Below are 18,939 nucleotides of genomic sequence, written 5' to 3' on the forward strand. Positions count from 1 at the left end.
AAAAGACCAAGTCAAATTAGGATTTCAAATCCTATTTGGATTAGGACTCCTCACCTATAACGAGAGACAGCCACAAACTAGCAAGGGGGCATCAGAATTTCTCCAGAATTTCGACAGCTCTCTTTCTCCACTTTTCTTCTTTCTTTTTGTGTATTTTTGTCCACCATGAGTGGCTAAATATCTTCTTTTCTAGTTGAAATTGGAAAATTTCAGTTTTGTGATGAATTGGGAGATTTGAAACTCCATTGTTAAGCTTCTATTTTACAATATTTATGCAACTTATTCTTTATGTTATTATTGCTTTGCTATTAGAATCAATTAAGGCCTGTTGCTTTTAATTGCATAAGTAATATATTGTTAGTTTAAATAATTTGATCCGTAATTGCTTAGATTGTTTGAACACAAGCACACTTGGTTGCATAATCTAAACTTGACCACGCGGTTGGCAAGATTAGAATTAGGTTTCTCTAAGTCTTAATGTAGTTAACAGTTGAAAAGTAAAAAACTCCAAGGATGTTCCTTGGCAACTTGTTAACTAGTGTTTGATTAGCGAGCGTTTTCTAATCGAACTAAAACTAAGGAGGAATTTGGTTGTGAGAAGCGTCTTCCACAACCTAAACTAATTTATTGAAATAAATAGGAGTATCAAAGAATCAATTATCAATTCTAAAAACTGAAATAGATCCATACTTGACTGTGCGGTTGTCGAAGCCGGTAAAAAATAACCTTTTTGGTTATCAATAATTTTACAACTGCAGATAGTGGCAAAAGGATCGAATCCATAGGGAATTGATACTTACCTATTTTCCTTATCAAGACCAAGAAAACAAACTAAAAGTAAATAAACTGAAAGTGAATAAACTGAAAGTAAAATAAAAAGAGGGGGTTTTGAGATTGATTGAATTAAACTACTATTGAAAGCAATAAAGTAAAACAAATAATTAAAGTAAAGAAATTCAATAAGGAGAAAAGCTCTAGTTGAAGAATTGGATCCACTTCAGTTGTTGGGATTGATCATTGATACTTAGGTTCCTTTGTTTGATTCAATAAATTAGTTATGGAGATGGAAGACGCTTCACACCACCATATCCCTCCTTAAGCATAAATCAATTGGGGAACATTCTCTAATTAATTATTAATCAACAAGTTGCTAAGGAACGTCCTTGGGCCTTTGGCATCTAACAACTGTCAATTGCATTAAAAAATAGAGAGATCTAATTCTAGCTACCCAAACGCATGGTGATATTGCTAGATCATGCAATTTCCTTAGTTTTTACACCAATAGTTACTTGTGTTTGAATAATTCAAGCAATTACAGACTTAAAACTATCCAAACTAACAAATTATTACCTTACAATCAAGAATCAATTGGCCCTATTGATCTAAACCACAAAACAACAGTGGAATTAAGCATGAAATTGCATAAATATTGAAAAATAAAAAGATAAACAATGTATGTTCAGATCTCTCAATCCATAAAACAACTAAAGTTTCAACCAATCTTCAACTAGAAAAAAAGGTTTCAGCCACTCATGACTGAAACAAAATCCAAAAATAAAGAAAGGAAGAAGAAGAAATGGTGCAACTTGCAATCCCGTATGTGTGTCCAAGGGAGAGTAGAAAAGGGGTGGGGGAGCTCCTTATGTGTCTTTTTATAGTTGAAAGTGTTGCCCTAGGTCTCCTTGATGAGGTAGAGTCTTCTTTTGAATTTTGAATTTTGAATCTTGAATCTTGATTACTTGGGAGGTAAGTATGTCTTGATTACTTGGGGGGCAAGTATGTCTTGATTACTTGGGGGGCAAGTATGTCTTCTTGAGATTTGGCTTCCTAAATAAGCTGAATTTTGAATTTTAAATTTTGAATGTGCATTTTCTTGAGATTTGGCTTCTTGAATAAGGGAAAGATTTCTTGAAGATTTGAAATTTGAATTTCAAATTACTCTGCTGAATGTACTTTTCTTATTTACCACTTTCCTTATTTATCTTCTCTTCAGTTGCAACTTGGCATGCTTATTCTCCTTTATTCCATTTTAGGCAGTTTTAAGAGTATTTTCTCCAAATTACCTCTTTACATCATTTTCTGCAAAATAGGATCAAAATCACAAAATTAGGCATAAAAAGTGTAAATTAACATTAATAACATCATAATAAAATGATCTAAATTTGGACTGATCAATACTTCAACTAGAGTCCTTCTCCTATTGAATTACTCATCTTTTTTAATTATTGCTTTCTTTTACTCAATTTTAATTCTAGTCTACTATCATCTCAAACAAACCCCCCTTTATTTTATTTTACTTTTTGCCCAAGTCATAGTTAGGAGAGTCTTTAGTGTCAATTCCTTTTGGTTCGACCCTATTGCCACTATCTACAAATTATTTTATTGATTGTTAATAGGTTTATTTTTTACAGCTTCGACAATTGCTATAAAAAATTGGCGCCGTTGCCGGGAAATTGATTTAAACTAACGTATTTTCCCTTTATGACCAGGGCTGGCCGTAAAGAAACTCTTATTTACGATCCGGAGATAGAACGCACTGCTAAGAGCTTAAGGAAGCAACCAAACTTGAGGAACCCCTCCAAACCATCTTCATTAGCAACAGCAACAGCAACAAATCTGGTGTCTACCATTCGATTTGCCGCTGAACCATTTGATAGAACTGCTACTGCCCCTGTTGTAGAATTTATTGCACCAGTTGCTACACCTACTGCCGCACCTGCTACTGCTGTACTTGAACTAGAAACCAAGGTCGAACCACCCTGCATATGGAGAAGTTGAAGCTAAAGTTGAAAATGTGCCCATCCAGGCACCATAGCCACGGGAGAGAACATTGCACGAGCTAGTTGTACCAACAGGAGATCAGGCACCATTATACATTACCTATCCCCCATTAACAACACCTTTTGAATTGAAGACAAGCCTGATCCATCTCCTTCCTAAATTTAGAGGCCTAGAAAATGAGGACCCTCACAAGCATTTGAAGGAATTCCATATTGTGTGCTCAACCATGAGACTCCAAGGTATTTCAGAAGAGCATGTTAAACTTAGAGCCTTCCCTTTTTCCCTTGATGACTATGCCAAAGATTGGCTGTTCTACTTACCACCCGGATCCATCACATCATGGGCTGGTATGGTGAGAGCATTCTTAAGCAAATTCTTTCCAACCTCTAAAGCTATTGGCATCTGTCGAGAGGTAAGTGGTATAAGACAAAAGCATTCTGAAGGCTTGTATGAGTACTGGGAGAGGTTCAAAAGGTTGTGCACAAGCTGCCCTTAACATGATATTTCTGACAAATCTCTCATTGAATATTTCTATAGAGGTTTGCTACCTTCAGAAAGAAAATTTATTAACGCAGCATGTGGATGATCAATTGAAGACAAGTCACCTCAAGCCATAAGGGACTTAATTTTTACTATGGCAGCAGCCTCACAGCAGTTTGGAGATCAAGAACAGCCACCAAGAAGGGTGAATGAGGTAAATACTTCCACCTTAGCATCCCAAATCTCTGATCTCACCAATGCTGTCCGTAGCCTTATTGTGGGGCAAGCCCAACAAGTTCAGTAGATTCAGCAACCAAAGCCATGTGGAATATGTGCAAACATAAACCACCCAACTGACCTATGTCCTTCCTGTAACGACCCGAAATCGGACCGCTACCGGCGTTAGGATCCAGATCGGCTTAAGGCCGCCGGGACCCGTAGCAAGCCTAACATGCAACCTGTAAACCTGTTTAATCCCATACATGATCAACAATCATACATAAAAATTTGAAACTTATCTTTCAAACATTCTATCATACACCAAACTCAACCTGTGCATGCACTGAACATATACATAATCATAAACTTGACCCCTCTGTGGGATCTCATCAATGCCCCCAATGGGTGGCATAACAAGTGTTGAGTTGGCTAAACATAGACATCAATAACATTAAGATCATGTTTCAAAAAGGGATTACATTATACTATGGTCAAGCACACTTCTAACCTCAATATCGTTACATTACATATCTATACATCATTATACAATCTGTCATGTCCACATTCTAACTATTACATACATATGACTTCATTACTCTTCTTGACTTCTCTGTCTAACCCGTACCTGCAAACCTGGGGAATTTAGGAGAGGGGTGAGCTACTAGAGCCCAGTGAGCAGAATCATAAAGCATTTAAAACACATGCTATCATGGAATGCATCACATCACAATTAATCATATCAAGGATGAACTTGTCACCATTTAGCCCTCTACATATTCCAATCATGCCAGGGGCGTAGCGCAGGCCACACCTGGTCTTCCTCTTATACATAACATAACATAACATAACATACATATTCCATGGTGCCGGGGGCGTAGTGCAGGCCACGTCCGGTCTTTCTCTTACATAGTGCCAGGGGCGTAGTGCAGGCCACATCTGGACTTCCATATCATATCATCATATCATAACATATGAGGGCTAATGGATCATTCAACATTCATCCACATCAACAACATATTATGCAATGCAACATATTCGTGATTTCTAATGCAAACAACCTAAAATATCATATGGCATCCGTGATGCATGAACATGCTCAAAACTGATTTATTTATTTAAAAGCATAAGAGTTATTCCACTCACCTCTGGCTAGCTCTGACACTGACTGAAGCAGCTGACTCACTGCTGAGGTCCTCGGTTCCTCGGGTCCAAACCTACACAGGTGGACTCAAATGAGGGACCAACATACTATAACATAACTCTAAAAACATCCCCCAAAAAACCCCCTAAAACATCTCAAAATATCCATGCAAGAATATGCAAAGGAAGGCTGGACAGGGCACTTTCGGCGGCAGGTTCAGCGGCCGAAAGTCCCTCTAGAGCCGAAAGTCATGCAGGTTCAGCGGCACCTTCGGCGGCCGAAACTCCCAGACAGAGGCGAAACTCATGCATGTTCGGCGGCACTTTCGGCGGCCGAAACTCCCAAACAGAGACGAAAGTCTCCTTTCGGGGGCAAGCTTCGGCAGTCGAAGGCTGCTTCCACAAGGGGGTTCGGCGGCCGAAAGTCCCTTCGGCTGTCGAACCTGGTTTCTCCCAAAGGGCAGAAACTAGGTTCAAACATGCACAAATGCCTCCAAACTCAAACTATCATGCATTTAGCTCAAACAAAACATGCATACAAGCTCCTAGGGGTCTCAAACTACCTTAAACCCCAACTACAACACATCAAACACACATTACAAGCCACATTGTTCATGAACATACATTTATACCCATAAACATAACTATAACCTAAACATGCATTCTACCCCCATGAACTTCATAAAACTTACTTAAAACATAATATAAGCTAGAGATCGACTCTTACCTCTTGAAGATCGAGAGTAGAGGCGACCAAACTTGGAGTTGGGAGAGATTTGAGTTCTTGAACCTCAAAGCTCCAAAACTTTGCTCAAAAGCTCAAATCTTCAAAACAAAGTTAAAATAAATTAAAAACTTGAAAGATCTAGAGGAAAAACATCAAAGATCGGTGAGGGACGGCGGAGAGCTCACCTTGGCCGAAAATGGGGAAAAAGCTCGCCCGTTTTCGGCTAAGGGACCCTTTTATAGTGGCTGGCCAGGCCACGCTCGGGGGCCGAATGTGCCTCCGCATGCATGCCATGTTCGGCGGCCGAACTTGAGGTTCGGCGGCCGAACTTGAGGTTCGGCGGCCGAACTTGAGGTTCGGCGGCCGAACCTGGACTTCCCTCACTTATGCTTTCGGGGGCCTAAAGCACACCCGCAATGCATGCATGTTCGGCGGCCGAACTTGAGGTTCGGCTTCCGAACCTAAGCTTTCCTCCAAGGTTGTTTTTATTCAAAAACTCATTTCCTTTTCATTCAAAATCATCAAAAACATTAAAACATTTCAAGAAAACATGGTTTTACCCTTCTAGAGGTCTCCGACATCCGAGATTCCACCGGACGGTAGGAATTCCGATACCGGAGTCTAGCCGGGTATTACATTCTCCCCCCCTTAAGAACATTCGTCCGCGAATGTTCCTCAACTAACACGTAGCATGGCATACACATAACATACATGCAAAGCACATAAAACTCACAGGGAACTAACCTTAGAAAAGATAAGGGTATTGCTGGAGCATGGACTCCCGTGTCTCCCAGGTGCACTCTTCCATATTGTGGTGGTTCCATAGGACTTTCACCATCGGGATTTCCTTGTTTCTCAGCTTTCTGATCTGGGTGTCTATGATCCGCACTGGCTGCTCAACATAGGTGAGATCCCCTTGGATCTCCACATCAGGCTCACTAAGAACCTTGCCCGGATTTGACACAAATTTCCTTAACATTGAAACATGGAAAACCGGATGGATTCTCGCCATTGAAGCAGGCAAATCTAGCTTGTACGACACATTCCCAATCTTCTGCAAGATTTCAAAGGGTCCGATGTATCGTGGGGCTAGTTTACCTTTCTTCCCAAAGCGAACCACTCCTTTCATTGGAGACACCTTGAGCAATACCAGATCCCCCTCCTGAAACTCTACCTGTCTTCTGCGGATGTCTGCATAACTCTTCTGTCTGCTTGCAGCAGTCTTGATTCTCTCTCTGATTAGGGGTACCACCCTGCTGGTGATCTCTACTAGCTCAGGCCCTGCCAAGGCCTTTTCTCCAACTTCTTCCCAGCAAACAGGTGACCTGCACTTTCTCCCATATAAAGCTTCATATGGAGCCATCCCGATGCTAGCATGATGGCTGTTATTGTAGGCAAACTCCACCAAAGGTAGATGCTGCCTCCAAGAACTGCCAAAGTCCAGTACACACATTCTAAGCATATCCTCGATAGTCTGGATGGTCCTTTCGGACTGTCCGTCCGTCTGGGAGTGGAAAGCAGTACTGAAATCCAATCTAGTACCCATGGCATTCTGCAGACTCCGCCAAAACCTGGAGGTGAACTGGGGCCCTCTATCCGACACTATCAAAATAGGAACCCCATGCAGCCTGACGATCTCATCCATATATACCTGCGCCAGCGATGAAGAAAGAAGTGGCACAGTTTGTGTCAGCCTGCGAAGTGTGTCAGAGGGTGAAGCTGGAACATCAGAAGCCGGCTGGAATGCTTAACCCGCTACCTATTCCAGAGTGGAAATGAAAGAATATAGCTATGGACTTCGTAGTGGGGTTACCGGCAGCGTCCAACAGATTGGACTCCATATGGGTGATTGTGGACAGACTCACCAAATCTGCTCACTTCATCCCTGTCAGGAGTGGCTACTCTGTGGACAAGTTGGTGCAGGTATATGTGGATGAGATCTTCAGGCTGCATGGGGTTCCTGTTTCGATAGTGTCGGATAGAGGGCCCCAACTCACCTCCAGGTTTTGGCGGAGTCTGCAGAATGCCATGGGTACTAGATTGGATTTCAGTACTGCTTTCCACCCCCAGACGGACGGACAGTCCGAAAGGACCATCCAGACTATCGAGGATATGCTTAGAATGTGTGTGCTGGACTTTGGCGGTTCTTGGAGGTAGCATCTACCTTTGGTGGAGTTTGCCTACAATAACAGCCATCATGCTAGCATCGGGATGGCTCCATATGAAGCTTTATATGGGAGAAAGTGCAGGTCACCTGTTTGCTGGGAAGAAGTTGGAGAAAAGGCCTTGGCAGGGCCTGAGCTAGTAGAGATCACCAGCAGGGTGGTACCCCTAATCAGAGAGAGAATCAAGACTGCTGCAAGCAGACAGAAGAGTTATGCAGACATCCGCAGAAGACAGGTAGAGTTTCAGGAGGGGGATTTGGTATTGCTCAAGGTGTCTCCAATGAAAGGAGTGGTTCGCTTTGGGAAGAAAGGTAAACTAGCCCCACGATACATCGGACCCTTTGAAATCTTGCAGAAGATTGGGAATGTGTCGTACAAGCTAGATTTGCCTGCTTCAATGGTGAGAATCCATCCGGTTTTCCATGTTTCAATGTTAAGGAAATTTGTGTCAGATCCGGGCAAGGTTCTTAGTGAGCCTGATGTGGAGATCCAAGGGGATCTCACCTATGTTGAGCAGCCAGTGCGGATCATAGACACCCAGATCAGAAAGCTGAGAAACAAGGAAATCCCGATGGTGAAAGTCCTATGGAACCACCACAATATGGAAGAGTGCACCTGGGAGACACGGGAGTCCATGCTCCAGCAATACCCTTATCTTTTCTAAGGTTAGTTCCCTGTGAGTTTTATGTGCTTTGCATGTATGTTATGTGTATGCCATGCTACGTGTTAGTTGAGGAACATTCGGGGACGAATGTTCTTAAGGGGGGGAGAATGTAATACCCGGCTAGACTCCGGTATCGGAATTCCTACCGTCCGGTGGAATCTCGAATGTCGGAGACCTCTAGAAGGGTAAAACCATGTTTTCTTGAAATGTTTTAATGTTTTTGATGATTTTGAATGAAAAGGAAATGAGTTTTTGAATAAAAACAACCTTGGAGGAAAGCTTAGGTTCGGCCGCCGAACCTCAAGTTTGGCCGTCGAACATGCATGCGTTGCGGGTGTGCTTTAGGCCCCCGAATGCATAAGTGAGGGAAGTCCAGGTTCGGCCGCCGAACCTCAAGTTCGGCCGCCGAACATGGCATGCATGCGGAGGCACATTCGGCCCCCGAACGTGGCCTGGCCAGCCACTATAAAAGGGTCCCTTAGCCGAAAACGGGCGAGCTTTTTCCCCATTTTTTGCCAAGGTGAGCTCTCCGCCGTCCCTCACCGATCTTTGATGTTTTTCCTCTAGATCTTTCAAGTTTTTAATTTGTTTTAACTTTGTTTTGAAGATTTGAGCTTTTGAGCAAAGTTTTGGAGCTTTGAGGTTCAAGAACTCAAATCTCTCCCAACTCCAAGTTTGGTCGCCTCTACTCTCGATCTTCAAGAGGTAAGAGTCGATCTCTAGCTTATATTATGTTTTAAGTAAGTTTTATGTAGTTCATGGGGGTAGAATGCATGTTTAGGTTATAGTTATGTTTATGGGTATAAATGTATGTTCATGAACAATGTGGCTTGTAATGTGTGTTTGATGTGTTGTAGTTGGGGTTTAAGGTAGTTTGAGACCCCTAGGAGCTTGTATGCATGTTTTGTTTGAGCTAAATGCATGATAGTTTGAGTTTGGAGGCATTTGTGCATGTTTGAACCTAGTTTCTGCCCTTTGGGAGAAACCAGGTTCGGCAGCTGAAGGGACTTTCGGCCGCTGAACCCCCTTGTGGAGGCAGCCTTCGGCTGTCGAAGCTTGCCCCCGAAAGGAGACTTTCGTCTCTGTGTGGGAGTTTCGGCCGCCGAAGGTGCCGCCGAACCTGCCTGACTTTCGGCTCTGGAGGGACTTTCAGCCGCCGAACCTGCCGCCGAAAGTGCCCTGTCCAGCCTTCCTTTGCATATTCTTGCATGGATGTTTTGAGATGTTTTAGGGGGTTTTTGGGGGATGTTTTTAGAGTTATGTTATAGTATGTTGGTCCCTCATTTGAGTCCACCTGTGTAGGTTTGGACCCGAGGAACCGAGGACCTCAGCAGTGAGTCAGCTGCTTCAGTCAGTATCAGAGCTAGCCAGAGGTGAGTGGAATAACTCTTATGCTTTTAAATAAATAAATCAGTTTTGAGCATGTTCATGCATCACGGATGCCATGTGATATTTTAGGTTGTTTGCATTAGAAATCACGAATATGTTGCATTGCATAATATGTTGTTGATGTGGATGAATGTTGAATGATCCATTAGCCCTCATATGTTATGATATGATGATATGATATGGAAGTCCAGATGTGGCCTGCACTACGCCCCTGGCACTATGTAAGAGAAAGACCGGACGTGGCCTGCACTACGCCCCCGGCACCATGGAATATGTATGTTATGTTATGTTATGTTATGTATAAGAGGAAGACCAGGTGTGGCCTGCACTACGCCCCTGGCATGATTGGAATATGTAGAGGGCTAAATGGTGACAAGTTCATCCTTGATATGATTAATTGTGATGTGATGCATTCCATGATAGCATGTGTTTTAAATGCTTTATGATTCTGCTCACTAGGCTCTAGTAGCTCACCCCTCTCCCAAATTCCCCAGGTTTGCAGGTACGGGTTAGACAGAGAAGTCAAGAAGAGTAATGAAGTCATATGTATGTAATAGTTAGAATGTGGACATGACAAATTGTATAATGATGTATAGATATGTAATGTAACGATATTGAGGTTAGAAGTGTGCTTGACCATAGTATAATGTAATCCCTTTTTGAAACATGATCTTAATGTTATTGATGTCTATGTTTAGCCAACTCAACACTTGTTATGCCACCCATTGGGGGCATTGATGAGATCCCATAGAGGGGTCAAGTTTATGATTATGTATATGTTCAGTGCATGCACAGGTTGAGTTTGGTGTATGATAGAATGTTTGAAAGATAAGTTTCAAATTTTTATGTATGATTGTTGATCATGTATGGGATTAAACAGGTTTACAGGTTGCATGTTAGGCTTGCTACGGGTCCCGGCGGCCTTAAGCCGATCTGGATCCTAGCGCCGGTTGCGGTCCGATTTCGGGTCGTTACAGAAGAGTGACACCTGTGTTTCTGGAGCAAGTGGCTCAGAAACAGCATGAGGATCCAGAGTTAGTGAAGATTGCCAGGACTGTTCAGTCAGGCAAAGACAGTGAGTTCAGATTTGACAGTAAGGGGATCCTCCGCTATGGGAGTCGATTGTGTGTACTAGATGACATAGGGCTAAAAGGAGACATTATGAGAGAGGCTCATAATGCAAGATACAGCGTTCACCCTGGAGCCACCAAGATGTATCAAGATTTGAAGAAAGTTTATTGGTGGCCAGCAATGAAGAAAGAAGTGGCACAGTTTGTGTCAGCCTGCGAAGTGTGTCAGAGGGTGAAGCTGGAACATCAGAAGCCGGCTGGAATGCTTAACCCGCTACCTATTCCAGAGTGGAAATGGGAGAATATAGCTATGGACTTCGTAGTGGGGTTACCGGCAGCGTCCAACAGATTGGACTCCAAATGGGTGATTGTGGACAGACTCACCAAATATGCTCACTTCATCCCAGTCAGGAGTGGTTACTCTGTGGACAAGTTGGCGCAGGTATATGTGGATGAGATCGTCAGGCTGCATGGGGTTTCTGTTTCGATAGTGTCGGATAGAGGGCCCCAGTTCACCTCCAGGTTTTGGCGAAGTCTGCAGAATGCCATGGGTACTAGATTGGATTTCAGTAATGCCTTCCACCCCCAGACGGATGGACAGTCCGAAAGGACCATCCAGACTATCGAGGATATGCTTAGAATGTGTGTGCTGGACTTTGGCGGTTCTTGGAGGCAGCATCTACCTTTGGTGGAGTTTGCCTACAATAACAGCCATCATGCTAGCATCGGGATGGCTCCATATGAAGCTTTATATGGGAGGAAGTGCAAGTCACCTGTTTGCTGGGAAGAAGTTGGAGAAAAGGCCTTGGCATGGCCTGAGCTAGTAGAGATCACCAGCAGGGTGGTACCCCTAATCAGAGAGAGAATCAAGACTGCTGCAAGCAGACAGAAGAGTTATGCAGACATCCGCAGAAGACAGGTAGAGTTTCAGGAGGGGGATCTGGTATTGCTCAAGGTGTCTCCAATGAAAGGAGTGGTTCGCTTTGGGAAGAAAGGTAAACTAGCCCCACGATACATTGGACCCTTTGAAATCTTGCAGAAGATTGGGAATGTGTCGTACAAGCTAGATTTGCCTGCTTCAATGGCGCGAATCCATTCGGTTTTCCATGTTTCAATGTTAAGGAAATTTGTGTCAGATCCGGGCAAGGTTCTTAGTGAGCCTGATGTGGAGATCCAAGGGGATCTCACCTATGTTGAGCAGCCAGTGCGGATCATAGACACCCAGATCAGAAAGCTGAGAAACAAGGAAATCCCGATGGTGAAAGTCCTATGGAACCACCACAATATGGAAGAGTGCACCTGGGAGACACGGGAGTCCATGCTCCAGCAATACCCTTATCTTTTCTAAGGTTAGTTCCCTGTGAGTTTTATGTGCTTTGCATGTATGTTATGTGTATGCCATGCTACGTGTTAGTTGAGGAACATTCGGGGACGAATGTTCTTAAGGGGGGGAGAATGTAATACCCGGCTAGACTCTGGTATCGGAATTCCTACCGTCCGATGGAATCTCGTATGTCGGAGACCTCTAGAAGGGTAAAACCATGTTTTCTTGAAATGTTTTAATGTTTTTGATGATTTTGAATGAAAAGGAAATGAGTTTTTGAATAAAAACAACCTTGGAGGAAAGCTCAGGTTCGGCCGCCGAACCTCAAGTTCGGCCGCAAACATGCATGCGTTGCGGGTGTGCTTTAGGCCCCCGAAAGTATAAGTGAGGGAAGTCCAGGTTCGGCCGCCGAACCTCAAGTTCGGCCGCCGAACCTCAAGTTCGGCCGCCGAACATGGCATGCATGCGGAGGCACATTCGGCCCCCGAACGTGGCCTGGCCAGCCACTATAAAAGGGTCCCTTAGCCGAAAACGGGCGAGCTTTTTCCCCATTTTCGGCCAAGGTGAGCTCTCCGCCGTCCCTCTCCGATCTTTGATGTTTTTCCTCTAGATCTTTCAAGTTTTTAATTTGTTTTAACTTTGTTTTGAAGATTTGAGCTTTTGGGCAAAGTTTTGGAGCTTTGAGGTTCAAGAACTCAAATCTCTCCCAACTCCAAGTTTGGTCGCCTCTACTCTCGATCTTCAAGAGGTAAGAGTCGATCTCTAGCTTAGATTATGTTTTAAGTAAGTTTTATGAAGTTCATGGGGGTAGAATGCATGTTTAGGTTATAGTTATGTTTATGGGTATAAATGTATGTTCATGAACAATGTGGCTTGTAATGTGTGTTTGATGTGTTGTAGTTGGGGTTTAAGGTAGTTTGAGACCCCTAGGAGCTTGTATGCATGTTTTGTTTGAGCTAAATGCATGATAGTTCGAGTTTGGAGGCATTTGTGCATGTTTGAACCTAGTTTCTGCCCTTTGGGAGAAACCAGGTTCGGCAGCCGAAGGGACTTTCGGCCGCCGAACCCCCTTGTGGAAGCAGCCTTCGACTGCCGAAGCTTGCCCCCGAAAGGAGACTTTCGTCTCTGTTTGGGAGTTTCGGCCGCCGAAAGTGCCGCCGAACATGCATGAGTTTCGCCTCTGTCTGGGAGTTTCGGCCGCCAAACCTGCCGCCGAAAGTGCCCTGTCCAGCCTTCCTTTGCATATTCTTGCATGGGTGTTTTGAGATGTTTTAGGGGGTTTTTTGGGGGATGTTTTTAGAGTTATGTTATAGTATGTTGGTCCCTCATTTGAGTCCACCTGTGTAGGTTTGGACCCGAGGAACCGAGGACCTCAGCAGTGAGTCAGCTGCTTCAGTCAGTGTCAGAGCTAGCCAGAGGTGAGTGGAATAACTCTTATGCTTTTAAATAAATAAATCAGTTTTGAGCATGTTCATGCATCACGGATGCCATGTGATATTTTAGGTTGTTTGCATTAGAAATCACAAATATGTTGCATTGCATAATATGTTGTTGATGTGGATGAATGTTGAATGATCCATTAGCCCTCATATGTTATGATATGATGATATGATATGGAAGTCCAGATGTGGCCTGCACTATGCCCCTGGCACTATGTAAGAGAAAGACCGGACATGGCCTGCACTACGCCCCCGGCACCATGGAATATGTATGTTATGTTATGTTATGTTATGTATAAGAGGAAGACCAGGTGTGGCCTGCGCTACGCCCCTGGGATGATTGGAATATGTAGAGGGCTAAATGGTGACAAGTTCATCCTTGATATGATTAATTGTGATGTGATGCATTCCATGATAGCATGTGTTTTAAATGCTTTATGATTATGCTCACTGGGCTCTAGTAGCTCACCCCTCTCCCAAATTCCCCAGGTTTGCAGGTACGGGTTAGACAGAGAAGTCAAGAAGAGTAATGAAGTCATATGTATGTAATAGTTAGAATGTGGACATGACAGATTGTATAATGATGTATAGATATGTAATGTAACGATATTGAGGTTAGAAGTGTGCTTGACCATAGTATAATGTAATCCCTTTTTGAAACATGATCTTAATGTTATTGATGTCTATGTTTAGCCAACTGAACACTTGTTATGCCACCCATTGGGGGCATTGATGAGATCCCACAGAGGGGTCAAGTTTATGATTATGTATATGTTCAGTGCATGCACAGGTTGAGTTTGGTGTATGATAGAATGTTTGAAAGATAAGTTTCAAATTTTTATGTATGATTGTTGATCATGTATGGGATTAAACAGGTTTACAGGTTGCATGTTAGGCTTGCTACGGGTCCCGGCGGCCTTAAGCCGATCTGGATCCTAGCGCCGGTAGCGGTCCGATTTTGGGTCGTTACAGAACTCACTCTCACCAGACTATTCCCTTAAAGTGGGAGGTCAAGGGTTCGAGTAGTGGGGGAGGCGACCTAATTTCCAAAGGGAAATTTGGGCCAAATCCATTTGGGGAAGGATGCATTCGATGCAAGAACCCAAGGGGACAAATCCTGCCAGGAACCCGTGAGGGTGAATGGATGTGAAGAGCTGTTCACGACGCCAGTGGAAAGCCCGAGGTGGCAAGAGGCCAGGCGAGGGATAGCCCTGGGCCATGAACGGTAACAGTGCCGGGGTTCACGTCCGGGCTGTTACATAAAAAGCTCACCAGATTATTCCCTTAAAGTGGGAGGTCAAGGGTTCGAGTAGTGGGGGAGGCGACCTAATTTCCAAAAGGAAATTTGGGCCAAATCCACTTGGGGAAGGATGCATTCGATGCAAGAACCCAAGGGGACAAATCCTGCCAGGAACCCGTGAGGGTGAATGGATGTAAAGAGCTGTTCACGACGCCAGTGGAAAGCCCGAGGTGGCAAGAGGCCAGGCGAGGGATAGCCCTGGGCCGTGAACGGTAACAGTGCCGGGGTTCACGTCCGGGCTGTTACACTTCCCTTCAAGAAGAGGACTAGCAAGTCAATGCAGTTGGAGGATTCAATGGCCAAAGAAGGTATGATCCCTATTCTAACACCTACAATCCAGGTTAGAGGGACCACCCAAATTTCAGTTATGCAAGGGCCAATCAATATTCAAGCTACCAGCAAAGAAATCCAGCCCAAGCTGCACCTTAAAAGTCCAATACACCCCTTGAAGAGATTGTGAAGTCCTTAGTAAACATTGTGCAAAACCTTGAGCAGCAAATGAGTCAAATGGCCTCTTCAATGAGTAAACTTCAATCACAAGGCAAGCTACCCTCCCAAACTGAAATCAATCCAAGACAGAATGCTAGTGCCATCACATTAAGGAGTGGGAAAGAGCTTCAAGACAGCAAGACTGAGCAACGATATGCCCAATTGCAGAAACCAGATGCTGAGGAGAATCTGCCAGAAAATTATAAGAGGCGTCGATCTACTCAAATCGCAGACCCAATCGATAGGCAGACTGAACTGCCCAGCATAGACGATTTGCCCAAACCTCTAGAGCAGGCAAAAGTTGATTTGCCTAAATCAACGACCCATGCATAATCCAACTCTAAACAGACCAAGGCAGATCAGGAACCAGTGGAAAAATTTAAGGTACCTCCCCCCTTCCCAAGAAGATTTGCTAGATCTCAAAAAGAAGAAGAGGAAAAAGAAATAATTGAGACACTCCGCAAGGTGGAAATCAACATACCTCTACTAGATGCTGTCAAACAAATACCAAGGTATGCCAAATTTCTCAAAGAGCTATGCACCAACCGAAGGAAACTTGCTGAACGTGAGAAGGTAAGTGTGGGGGAGTGTGTATCCACTATCATTCAAAGGAAGCTCCCAACCAAATGCAAGGATAGAGGAATATTTGCTGTTTCATGCAAGATAGGCAATGTGGGAATAAAGAAGGCCATGTGTGATCTTGGGGCCTCAATTAATGTTATGCCCCTTTCCATCTTTAACTTATTGAATGCAAGTACACTCAAGGGCACCAACATAGTGATCCAATTGGCCGACTGATCTGTTATTTATCCTAAGAGAGTCCTAGAAGATGTGTTGGTATAAGTTGACTAACTAGTCTTCCCAGTAGACTTTTATGTAATTGATATGGAAGAGGACAAAAGTAACACAACCTTAGACATCCTACTTGAAGGACCATTCTTGAGCACAGCCAGAACCAAAATTGATGTGCATGATGGCACATTAACTATGGAGTTTGAAGGGGAAGTTATCAAGTTTAATGTTTATGATGCCATGAAATTTCCCAATGATGTGTCCCCTGTTTATGGCCTTGATATTATTGATGATTTAAGTCAAGAAATCTTTGATTTTGATCAAGATAACTTACTTAATGTTGGTTTATGCAGGCAAGAAGACATGGACAGAAGCAGCACCAAGACAGATGCTGGGGAGACAGCATGCTGTACCGTACTAGTTGCGGATGATTTGACCAAAGCATCAGAACAGGAAGATCCTGACTTGCCCAAATCACTAGAGCAGATAGACATGACTAAGGGTGATTTGACCAGATCACCATAACAAGCATCCAACAATCTGACCAAATCAGTGAGCAGACAACAAGCATCAGACCAGACAACAACTGCACCAGATTTGAAACCCTTACTAGGGCACCTCAAATATGCCTACTTGAGGGCTGGAAAAACACTACTAGTTATAGTTTTCAATCACTTGAGCCAAAAAGAAGAAGGAAGCCTCCTAGAGGTGTTGAGAAAACACAAGAAAGCAATAGGGTAGACCTTGGAGGACATAAAGAGCATCTCACCATCAACATGCATGCACCGAATACTCATGGAAGAGGAGTGCAAACCTATCCGTGAGGCTCAAAAAAGGCTGAATCCCTCAATGATGGAGGTTGTGAAGAAAGAAATAGTAAAGCTCTTAGACACTGGAGTCATCTACCCCATCTCTGACAGCAAGTGGGTGAGTCCTATCCACGTAGTACAAAAAAAGACTGGGATCACCATTGTCCCTAATTTTGAAGGAGAGCTAGTACCCACTCGTGTGAAAAATGGGTGGAGAGTGGGCATGGATTATAGAAAGCTCAACGCAGCCACAAAGAATGACCATTTTCCCTTGCCCTTAATGGACCAAATGCTTGAAAGACTTGCAGGAAAAAGCCACTAATGCTGTCTAGATGGATATTCGGAATTTTATCAAATCCCTGTTACACCTGAAGATCAAGAAAAAACCACTTTCACGTATCTATTTGGCACCTTTGCATTTAGAAGGATGCCCTTCGGCCTTTGCAATGCACCAGCCACCTTCCAACGGTGCATGATAAGTATTTTTTCTGACTATGTGGAGAAAATTATTGAAGTCTTCATGGATGATTTCACAGTGTATGGCAACTCTTTCAATGAATGCCTAGCCAACTTGGAGAAGATACTTCAAAGATGCTTAGAGACAAATCTGGTCTTGAACTACGAGAAGTGTAACTTCATGGTCAACCACGGCTTAATCCTAGGCCACATTGTTTCAGCAAAAGGGATAGAGGTAGATAAAGCCAAAGTAGACACCATCAAAGGCCTGCCCTACCCAACTAGCATTCGGGAGATTTGCTCATTCCTTGGCCATGCTGGTTTCTACCAGAGGTTCATCAAAGATTTTTCCAAGATCACTCAGCCTTTGTGCAGGCTGCTTCAACATGACATACCATTTGACGTTGATGAAAGCTGCAGAACAACCTTCGATTTGATCAAATCACTGCTGGTCACTGCCCCGATCATTCAGCCTCCTGACTGGACCCTTCCATTTGAGATAATGTGCGATGCCAGCAACTTTGCTGTAGGTGTAGTATTGGGACAGCGCATAGGTAACTCTCCTCATGTTATTCACTATGCCTCACGCACCTTAGATACAACACAATGTAATTATTCCACAACAGAAAAAGAGTTGCTGGCCATAGTATTTGCATTGGAGAAATTCTGGTCCTATCTACTTGGGGACAAAAGTGATTGTTTATTCAGACCATGCTGCATTGAGGTATTTGGTCAAGAAAAAAGAAGCAAAACCAAGGTTGGTACGCTGGATATTACTGTTACAAGAATTTAATCTGAAAATCCGGGATAAGAAGGGAAAGGAGAACCTTGTAGCTAATCATCTCAGCCGAATACCTTCAGAAATGGAGACATGCCCCATCAATGAAACCTTCCCGGATGAGCACCTGTTTGCTGTCTAAGAAGAGGAACCGTGGTATGATGACATAGTAAATTACCTCGCTATAGGAGATTTACCTTCTGATCTACCCAAATACATGAGAGACAAGATAAAGAAAGATGCAAGATATTATGTGTGGGATGAACCGTGCCTATGGAAGCATTGTGTAGATCAAATGATAAGGAGATACATCCCGAATCAAGAAATTTCTTCAGTCTTAGCTTTCTGCCACTTATACTGCTGTGGAGGACATTTTGGTCCACGCAAGACAGCCCTAAAGATCCTTGAATGTGGGTTATATTGGCCTAACATATTTTGAGATACTTATCTATTTTGTAGGTCATGTGCAAGATGCCAAAAAACAGGAAAACTCAACAACCAAAGTGAAATGCCACAATCACCCATCATGGTTTGTGAAATCTTTGACATTTGGGGCATTGACTTCATGTGACCATTCCCACCTTCCTTTGGCAACACCTACATACTGCTGGCCGTGGACTACGTGTCCAAGTATATAGAGGACAATGCAACAAGGGCTGATGATGCAGAAGTGACTCGCGGTTGTCGAAGCTAGTAAAAAATAACCTCTCTGGTTATCAACAATCTTACAACTGTAGATAGTGGTGAAAGGATCGAATCCACTGGGAATTAAAAACTTATCTATCTTCTTTATCAAGACCAAGAAAGTAATATGAAATCAAATAAACTGAAAGAAAAGTAAACTGAAAGCAAAATAAACTGACAATAACAGTAAAAGGTGGGTTTTGAGATTGATTCAGTTAAACTAATAAAGAAAG

Source organism: Manihot esculenta, chromosome 1, assembly GCF_001659605.2.
Source record: "Manihot esculenta cultivar AM560-2 chromosome 1, M.esculenta_v8, whole genome shotgun sequence".
Classification (NCBI taxonomy): Eukaryota; Viridiplantae; Streptophyta; class Magnoliopsida; order Malpighiales; family Euphorbiaceae; genus Manihot; species Manihot esculenta.